Raw genomic sequence first — 10,913 nt, forward strand, 5'->3', positions numbered from 1 at the left:
TCGCTCGTCCCCGACCGCCACTCATAAGGAAGAAAATCAATAAATACCTCGTGCTCCAACTTCGTTACATAACGGTTCACCATACGTGCATGCTACGGGAATCACAAACCTCAACACAAGTATTTCTACTAATCCAAAACTACCCACTAGCATGACTCTAATATCACCATCTTTATATCTCAAAACTATTGCAAGGAATCAAACATATCATATTCAGTGATCTACAAGTTTTATGTAGGATTTTATGACTAACCATGTGAATGACCAATTCCTGTCATCTCTCTAAATAGATATAAGTGAAGCAAGAGAGTTTAATTCTTTCTACAAAAGATATGCCCACGCTCTAACAAATATAAGTGAAGCAAAAGAGCATTATACAAATGGCGGTTTTCTATGTAAAGAGAAACAGGCAATCCAAACTTCAAATGATATAAGTGAAGCACATGAAGCATTCTATAAAGCCATACTCAAAAGATATAAGTGAAGTGCATAGAGCATTCTATAAATCAACCAAGGACTACCTCATACCAGCATGGTGCATAAAAGAAAAACGAAAACTAAATGCAAAAGACGCTCCAAGATTGCACATATCGCATGAACGAAACGAATCCGAAAACATACCGATACTTGTTGAAGAAAGAGGGGATGCCTTCTGGGGCATCCCCAAGTTTAGACGCTTGAGTCTCCTTGAATATTTACTTGGGGTGCCTCGGGCATCCCCAAGCTTGATCTCTTGCCTCTCCTCCTTCTTCTCACATCGAGACCTTCTCGATCATCGAACACTTCATCCACACAAAACTTCAACAAAAAACTCGGTAAGGTCCGTTAGTATAATAAAGCAAATCACTACTCTAAATACTGTTGCCAACCAATTCATATTTTGTTTTTGCATTGTGTCTACTATAATATAACTTTTTCATGGATTAATCCACTGATATGAATTGGTAGTTTCATCAAAACAAGCAAACTATGCATCAAAAAACAGAATCTGTCTAAAACTAGAATGACAAGAATTGGACACAAGAGATGAACTAGGGTTTTGAGAGGAGATGGTGCTGGTGAAGATGTTGATGGAGATTGCCCTCTCCCGATGAGAGGAGCGTTGGTGGTGACGATGGCGATGATTTCCCCCTCCCGGAGGGAAGTTTCCCCAACAGAACAACTCTACCGGAGCCCTAGATTGGATCCGCCAAGGTTCCGCCTCATGGCGGCGGAGTTTCGTCCGAGGAGATGGCTTATTATTTTTTTCTCATCGAAAGACTTCATATAGCAGAAGATGGACCTCGGAGAGCCACCAGGGGGCCCGAGGTATGGGGGCGCGCCCAGGGGGGTAGGGCGCGCCCCCACCCTCGAGGGCAGGGTGTGGCCCCCTTGGTGAACTTCTTGCGCCCAGTATTTTTTATATATTCTAAAAACGTCTTCCGTGAAGTTTCAGAACTTTTGGAGCTGTGTAGAATAGGTCTCTAATATTTGCTCCTTTTCCAGCCCAGAATCCCAGCTACCGGCATTCTCCCTCTTTATGTAAACCTTGTAAAATAAGAAAGAATAGGCATAAGTATTGTGACATAATGTGTAATAACAACCCATAATGCAATAAATATCGATATAAAAGCATGATGCAAAATGGACGTATCAATGAACATCATCATTAATATTATCACTAGGTTCATGTTCATTACCAGATTGTGTTTCAGCATCAGAAATATAAATATCACTGGGGTTCTCAGGTGTGTCAACAACAGGTTCACTAGAAGCATTCAAAGTCCTATCATTTTTGTTTTTCTTCTTCTTAGAAGAACTAGGTGCATCAACATTAGTTCTCTGAGAATCTTGCTCAATTCTCTTAGGGTGCCCTCAGGTTACAAAGGTTCCTGAGTCATTTTACCCCCTCTAGTCATAACTCTAACAACATGATCATTTTTCTTATTATTTAATTCATGGAGCAAATCATTCTGAGCTTTAAGTACTTGTTCTACTTGAGTGGTAACCATAGAAGCATGTTTACTAATGAGTTTAAGTTCACCTTTAACTCTAGACATATAATCACTCAAGTGTTCAATCATATAAGCATTTCGTTTCAATTTTCTACCAACATAAGCATTGAATTCTTCTTGTTTAACCATAAAATTATCAAACTCATCCAAGCATTGGCTAGAAAACTTAGTAGATGGGACTTCACATTTATCAAATCTATAGAGAGAATTTACCTTTACTACCTGTGTCGGGTTATCAAGACCATGCATTTCTTCAATAGGTGGTAAATTCTTAACATCTTCAGCTTTAATACCTTTTTCTTTCATTGATTTCTTTGCCGCTTGCATATCTTCCGGATTGAGAAATAGAATACCCCTTTTCTTCGGACTTGGCTTAGGTGTTGGTTCAGGAAGTTTCCAATAATTTTCATTACTCAACATATTATTCAATAGAAATTCATCTTGATCGACAGTTCTTTCCTTGAAAACACAACCAGCACAACTATCTAGGTGGTCTCTGTTAGCATCAGTTAGTCCATTATAAAAGATATCAAGTATTTCATTTTTCTTGAGAGGATGATCAGGCAAAGCATTAAGTAAATGGAGAAGCCTCCCCCAAGCTTATGGGAGACTCTCTTCTTCAATTTGCACAAAATTATATATTTCCCTTAAGGCAGCTTGTTTCTTATGAGTGGGGAAATATTTAGCAGAGACGTAATAAATCATATCCTCAGGACTATGCACACAACCAGGATCGAGAGAATTAAACCATGTTTTAGCATCACCCTTTAATGAGAATGGAAACAACTTAAGGATAAAGTAATAGCAAGTTTTCTCATCATTAGTGAAGAGGGTGGCTATATCATTTAATTTAGTAAGATGTGCCACAACAGTTTTAGATTCATAGCCATAAAAAGGATCAGATTCAACCAAAGTAATTAACTTAGGGTCGACAGAGAAATCATAATACTTATCGGAAATAAAGATAGGTGAAGTAGCAAAAGCAGGGTCATATTTCATTCTAGCATTCAAAGACTTTTCTTTAAGCTTAACTAATAATTTCTTATGATCATATCTATCATTGCAAGCTAAGAAGTGTCTAGCAGTTTCTTCATCCATAACATAACCCTCAGGAACAACAGGCAATTCATATCTAGGGGGAGAATCTTCATCATCACTTTCATCAATATTATCAGTTTCAATAAGTTCATTCTCTCTAACCCTAGCAAGTTGTTCATCAAGAAATTCACCAAGTGGCACAATATTATCAAGCATAGAAGTAGTTTCATCATAAGTATCATGCAAAGCAGAATTGGCACCATCAATAACATGCGACATATCAGAATGAATAGAAGGAGTAGGTGTCGCAAGTTTACTCAAAACAGAAGGTGAATCAAGTGCAGAGCTAGATGGAAGTTCCTTACCTCCCCTTGTAGTTGAGGGAAAAATCTTGGTTCTTTTATCTTTCAAGTTCTTCATAGTGATCAGCAGATATAAATCCCATGTGACTCAAATAATAGAGCTATGCTCCCCGGCAACGGCGCCAGAAAATAGTCCTGATAACCCACAAGTATAGGGGATCACGACAGTTTTCGAGGGTAGAGTATTCAACCCAAATTTATTGGTTCGACACAAGGGGATCCAAAGAATATTCTCAAGTATTAGTAGCTGAGTTGTCAATTCAACTACACCTGGAAACTTAATATCTACAGCAAAGTATTTAGTAGCAAGTAATATGATAGTAGCGATAATGATAGCAAAAGTAACGGTATTGGTTTTGTAGTGATAATCAAAGAGAGCAGGCGCAGGCAAATATGTGTCCACAACATGTGATTGGTTAAACAACAAATTATAAGTGAAGTTATTAGCCATTCCCTTGTGAATTTTATGATCTTTCAAGGCATCAAAATATAAATACCGAGTGGGTAGGATAGGATCAAAGGGCAAAGGTGAGACACCCACCTCTCGTGCTAGGTGTGTGGCATAAATTCCACCATAGAACCAGCCACTTTAAGCATTGTGCTGAAGTCTGCGTGCAGCAATCGCTCCAAGGTTATAATTCCTTTCACCAGAGTGAGCGGTGTGAAGGAGGCCCAAGTCTGGCGCACAAAGTATGCTACAGTCTTGCTTGCCTACTATGCATTTCCCGTTAAACAATGCAAAATACTGAATTGCGAGAAAGTGAATGCTCTTTATTATTCCTTGTCTCACTCCCCTATTTTCGCCGTAGCACATGCTAGTCAATAAAGACTCATACTCAACTGTTGGTGGCTCATCAAGCGAACCCCAAAATGGAAGTTTGCAATGGTAAGTAAAATTATCTACTGGGATAGTATAAGGATTACCATAAAACATAAACGACACCCTAGACTCACATGGAAAATATTTAAATCCTTTGACAAATGATTCAGTGAGAAGGCGGTGTTGTACACACTTATCTAATAGGTAGGGACCGAAGCCGACATTGTGAACATATTTTTCAAATTCCTCCTTAATGCCCACATGCACCATATATTCATCGCTAGGCCATAAACATGTCTTGGTGGCGGCATCCCGTGTGGAACTTTCACTTGATTCAACATAAGACCAATGGGCGGAATTGTCACTAGAAGATGCCCACGAGGATCGTCTCCTCGAAGAACTCCTTCCAAATAGGTTCATCATGTCCGCGTACAATTTTTTAAAAACAAAAATTTTAGAGTGACAAAAATTTGTCAACAAAACTCTGTAAGATTGATAGCAACTACTCATAGGAATACATAGAGGCCATAGCAAGCATTCAAACTACTTAGAACACTAAGAATTCATCATGCAAGCACATCTATAGCAGCACGAAGAGTAACTAATTATTCAAAGTATAAGCCACTAAAACAAAAACTAATTAGACAAATGATGGAGTCACATACCAAGCAACAATCCCCCGGAAGAGTTTCGGAAATGGAGCTTCAAGCAAAGAGATCGAAATCCGTGGGTTTGAGCTCAAGAACACAGTAGAGAGAGAGAGAGCAATGGGGATTTTTTCTAGAGCTAAGTGATGATGTGGTATGAAGAGGTAAGTGAGGGGGGCCCACATGGGGACCACAACCCACCAGGGCGTGCCTGGAGGTGCTGGCGCGCCCAGGTGGGTTGTGGCCACCTGGTGCACCTCCCTCTGATGTTTATTGCACAAAAAAATCTCAAGTATTCATAAAAAAACCGTATTCAATCTTTAGGGCATTCTAAGAACTTTTATTTTTGGGTCATTTTTTTTGCATGGGAAATTCAGAAAACATACAATACATGGCACTTTATTTTATTTAACTGATAAAAACAGAAAACAAAAGGTAGGGACAGAAAGTAGTGCTTACTAAATTCATCAACTTCATACCGTTCAAAAATGATCCATTAATAAGGTTGATCAAGTCTTATTAACAACCACTTTTGATTAGCATGAAACCGAAGAACTTTCATAAATCACTAAGTTACCTCAATGGGGATATGCATTTCCCCAACAATAAGCATTTCATTCTTCTTTTTGACAGCAGGTAGAGGTACTTGAAAACTTCCAATAGTGATTGTCGGAGATTTTGCAATAATATTTAATACCATTCACTTTTTATTGTTTCTTCGGAAAGTGCACCGTATGCTCATTGCCATTAATATGAAAAGTGACCTTGCTTTTATTGCGATCAATGATAGCCCCTGCAGTATTCAAGAAGGGTCTACCAAGGATAATCGACATGTTGTCGTCCTTGAGCATCTCAAGTATAACAAAGTCAGTCAAAATAGTAACATTAGCAACAACAACGGGCACATCCTCACAGATACCGATAGGTATGGCAGTTGATTTGTCAGCCATTTGCAAAGATATTTCAGTAGGTGTGAGTTAATTCAAGTCAAGTCTTTTATACAAAGGGAAAGGTATAACACTAACACTAGCTCCAAATCACACAAAGTAGTTTTCACATAATTCTTTTTGATAGAGCAAGGTATTGTTGGTATTCCCGGATCTCCAAGTTTTTTAGGTAGTTCATCTTTGAAAGTATAATTAGCAAGCATAGTGGAGATTTCAGCTATCGGTATTTTTCTCTTATTTGTGATGATGTCTTTCGTATACTTTGCATAAGGAGGCATTTTCAAGATATTAGTCAAGCGAGTACGCAAAAAGACTGGCCTCAACATTTCAACAAAGCATTCAAATTATTCATCATCATTCTTTTTAGTTGACTTGGGGGAAAAGGCATAGGTTTTTGAACCCATGGTTCTCTTTCTTTACCATGTTTTCTAGCAATGAAGTCTCTTTTGTCATATCTTTTATTCTTAAGTTGTGGGTTATCAAGATCAACAGGTGGTTCTATCTCAACATCATTATCTCGTTCTTTATCATTTGGTTGAGAGTCTTCATGAACCTCACTATTATCTTTTTCATTATCATTAGGTGAGTGTTCATTACCAGATTGAGTTTCAGCATCAGAGATAGAAATTTCATTTTCATTATCAGGAAGTTTTTCTATTTCGGGTTCACTAGAAGTGTGCAAAGTCCTACCATTTTTCTTTTTCTTTTTCTTTCTAGAAGGACTAGGTGCACTAGTTTTAGTTCTTTGTGAATCTTGTTCAATTCTTTTAGGGTGTCTCTCAGGATATAGTGGTTCCTGACTCATTTTACCTCCTCTAGTTGCAACTCTAACAACAAAGGTCATGCATATTATGATTCATTTCATCAAGCAATTCTCTTTGTGCTTTAGCAACTTGTTCTAATTGAGTTTGAACCATAGAAGCATGTTTTCCAACACCTCTAACATCATTTGATATTCTAAATAACAAGTCACTCAAGCGAGCAATCATATCAGAATTATATTTCAATTGTTTCATAACATTTGCATTGAAGTGATCTTGTTTTCTAATGTAGTTTTCAAACTCATAAAGGCATTGACTAGGATGCATATTGTGAGGATTATCATTATCGTTAAAATTCAAAAGAGAATTTACCTCTACCACCTTAGGCATTGGTGGTGTATTAAGCCCATGTATTTCTTCAACAGGAGGTAAATTTTTAACATCCTCCGCTTTAATACCTTTTTCCTTCATAGATTTCTTTGCCTCTTGCATATCTTCGGGACTGAGATATAATATACCCCTCTTCTTCAGAGTGGGTTTAGGTGTTGGTTCAGGAATAGTCCAATCATCATAATTTTTCAATATGTTATTCAATAATTCTTCAGCTTGAGCAATAGTTTGTTCCCTGAAAACACAACCAGCACAACTATCTAGGAAGTCCCTAAAAGCATCGGTTAGTCCATTATAGAAGATATCAAGTATTTCATTTTTCTTAAGAGGATGATTAGGCAAAGCATTAAGTAACTGGCAAAGCCTCCCCCAAGCTTGTGGGAGACTCTCTTCCTTAGTTTGAGCAAAGTGAAATATTTCCTGTAAGGCAGCTTGTTTCATATGAGCAGGAAAATATGTTTCAGAGAAGTAATAAATCATATCCCGAGGACTACACACACAACCAGGAGCAAGAGTATTGTACCAAGCTTTAGCATCACCCTTTAATGAGAAAGGAAATAATTTGAGAATAAAGTAATAGCGAGTTTTCTCATCATGTGTAAAAAGAGTGGCTATGTAATTCAACTTAGTAAGATGTGCCACAACAGTTTCAGTTTCATAACCATGGAAAGGATCAGATTCAACCAGAGTAATTAACTGTGGGTCGACATAGAATTCATAATCCTTGTCATCAATAAAGATAGGTGAAGTAGCAAACTTAGGATCACATTTCATTCTAGCATTCAGAGATTTTTCTTTACACTTGTGTAATAATGTCCCTAGATCATCTCTATCATTACAAGCAAGAATATCTCTAGTTGCTTCTTCACTCAAAAGATAACCTTCCGGTACCTTAGGCAATTTATATCTAGGAAGGCTAGTTCTAGCAGGTGTTTCAGGAGTTTCAGTTTCAAGCTCATCATGAGATTCAACAACATCATGTTGTATAACTCTAGCAATTTGTTCATCAAGAAATTCACCAAGTGGCACATCATCATTATCAAGCAAGGTACTAGCATCATCATAAGCATCATTCATAGTAGAAGTAGCATCATCAATAACTTGCGACATATCAGAATTAATAGCATGTGGTGGTGTTGCAAGTTTATTCATAACAGAAGGTGAATCTAAAGCAGAACTAGATGGCAGTTCCTTACCTCCCCTCGTCCTTGAGGGAAATTGTAACATCCCAAATTTCAATTTGGATGTTATACATCGGTCATCATGCATATCATATTTTATTTACATTTTGTTTGTGATCCAAGAAATCCTAAGCAACTCAAGGACCCACACACAGAGAGAGAGAGAGTTGGGGATTTCATTATTTTCATATTTGAATTTTCTCAAATTTGAAAAGAGGATCATTTTGATCTTAATAATTTTTCTCTCTGAAATATTTCCAATATTAAAAATAAATGAGTGGAGATAAAATGACTTCTCCAAAATCAGAGGGGAATATTGGAGGAAAAATGTTAAAATCAAATAAATATTTTATTTGGAATTTTATTGCTATTTTATTTGAATTAAAAAATGTGCATTTTTAGGCTAGAAAAATGTTCACTTTGTTCTAAATATTTTATTTAGACGGTGAACATTGTTTTTGGCATTTTTAGATTTTTTAATTATTTATTAGATTTTTTGTTTTTGGTGGAATTTATTAAAAAAATGTTCCAGCCCGACTGGGCCGAAGGCCCAGCTGAGCAGGTCGGCCCGTCCGCGCCACCGCGTCTTCCCCGCCGTGCCGCCGCCGGACTCCAACAGGAGTCCGAGCCGGACTCCTCGCCGCCGCCCCCTTGCGTAAGCCGCCGCCCTCCTGAGGCTTTAAAAGCCGGAGCCCTGACCCCCTCCCTCACCACCACCGCCGCCGCCCGCCGCCTCCACAGCAACAGTAGCAGCAGCCGCAGCCACCACCGCCGCTGCTTGCCGCTTGCCGCGCCGCCGCCACGCCGTCGCCCCACCCCGCCGACACCGCACCACCGCTGCCCCGCTGGAGCACCACCCCTCCGGAATCCCACCTCACCGCCGCCGGTCTTTTTCGACGAACCGGTAAAAACTGCCGCCGCCGCCCAGTTTTTTTCGGGTTTCCATTTGGATTGGTTAGATCGGTTTTTTGTTTCGGTTTCGCTAATTAGCGAACGTTCGCCCGAATGCTTCTGTTCGCAAACACGTTCATTCGTTTGGTTCTGTTAATGAACGAAAGTTAGTTAGGTTTTTTTTAATCTTTTTTTGGCCAGGGACCTACCCGTGATTATTTTTATCGCATATTAGCCCCTGATCTTCAAACCCTCGCAACTTTTTAACCGTTCATCCAAATCCAGTGAAACCAACGCCAAAATCTTCGTATCGAACCCCTCTTTCCAGTTAACAAACTTGAACTTGATTTTGACAATTTAAAATTTGGTTTCAAGCAGATTTGAATTCGAACTACTTTTGATCGTAGTTTGAGTTTCGTAGCTCCGATTTGATTGATTCTTTTTGCAAATCGAAGCACTTCAGTTGAACTTTCAATTTGGGCTTTCTCATATGAGTTTTACCCTTGCATATATGCTTGAGTGCTTATGTATGCTATTGTTTGTTTGTGGTAGAATTTCCGGAGTGCAAAGCGTGCTACTACGAGTCACTAGGGTTTGCAGATCATCATCAAGGCAAGTAACACTTTGATCATACTTCTTCATTACCCAGTTTTATGCATTACTTTCAATCCTCAAAGACTGCATGTATTTGATAACTTGTGGGTATTGGGAAGTAGTTGATGAGGTAGAACCTATTGTAGTTTATTTAAACCCTGGGTGTTAATACGTTATGCTTATACTGCTATGCTATGCTCGTAGACGTGGTTTGGTTTGAGAGATTCATGACAGTTGTGAGTATTATTATGAACTAAGGGTCTATCAAAGGTGGCTACTTTAATACAATTCTGGGTGGATTGTTTGTGGGCACCTAGGGAATCCAGTGTTGTCCAAGGAGATCCCAGGGAATCCGCGTGATCATCCTATGGTTCACCACCCAGGCTCAAAGGGATCGTAAGATCATTCATGCTAGAAACTTTCATGTGTAGCCACAAGCCATTATGGGCTCTGGCATAGTTGAGTAAGTTATGGGAAACCTTTCCATGATGGGCTAGCAGATGTAGGGAATTGTAGGTGTACGGGCCTATCTATCAGTTAAGGTGACCTCTTCGGAAAGACTGCGTCTTGGTCATCCGTTTCTCAAACACCATGCAGTGCGAGAAATACAATGGATGAGATCAAGTCTTGTGGGGAAAAGTTTACAAACCTCTGCAGAGTGTACAAACTAATCATGGTTAGCCGTGTTCCCGGTTATGGACATCTTGAGTATCTGGTTCTTGAATTATTGATGTGATCTCAACACTCTAAATTAATTTTGCTGGGTTGTTAATTACTATTTAATTGGGATTGAGATGGGGTTTCCATTCTCAATGTTTATCAACTAACTTTGTAGTTAAATAAATTATATTCCTTTGTAGTAGGGAAAAACTGGCTTTTCGCAGAAACATGATAACGCAGAGCCTCCACCAGCCATATATGCATGTAGTGTTAGCATTTACCGTGTTCATTGCTCTATAGTGTTATTTTGCCAGCATATTCCATGTGTGACCCGTTTCAGGCTGCAACGTATTATGTTGCAGACTTTTCAGATGAAGAGTAAGGTGCACTAGGTCGTTGTCGTGCACTCAGCTATGCCGATGGAGTTGATGGACTCATTTATCTCGATGCTTCTGCCATTATCTTATTTAGATGGCCTTATGCCATATTATTGTAGTAAGTTCTCTTTTGAGACATTTGATGTAATAAGTGTGTGATTGCACTCAGTTATTAATCCTTCAAGTACTGTGTGTGTTAGCATTACCGATGCAGGGATGACACTTATGCACAGAGATTTGACCGTTTGAGG

The 10,913-nt window shown here is 38.9% G+C and overlaps 1 pseudogene; it reads right to left on the reverse strand.

Annotated features, from left to right (window-relative positions):
• The window catches only part of LOC147965531 (uncharacterized), a 90,617-nt pseudogene extending 87,165 nt beyond the window's left edge, over positions 1–3,452 (reverse strand).
• Between the last annotated feature and the right edge of the window lie 7,461 nt (positions 3,453–10,913).

This window comes from Triticum urartu, chromosome 6A (genome assembly GCF_056163025.1).
Source record: "Triticum urartu cultivar PI428250 chromosome 6A, HENAU_Tu73, whole genome shotgun sequence".
Classification (NCBI taxonomy): Eukaryota; Viridiplantae; Streptophyta; class Magnoliopsida; order Poales; family Poaceae; genus Triticum; species Triticum urartu.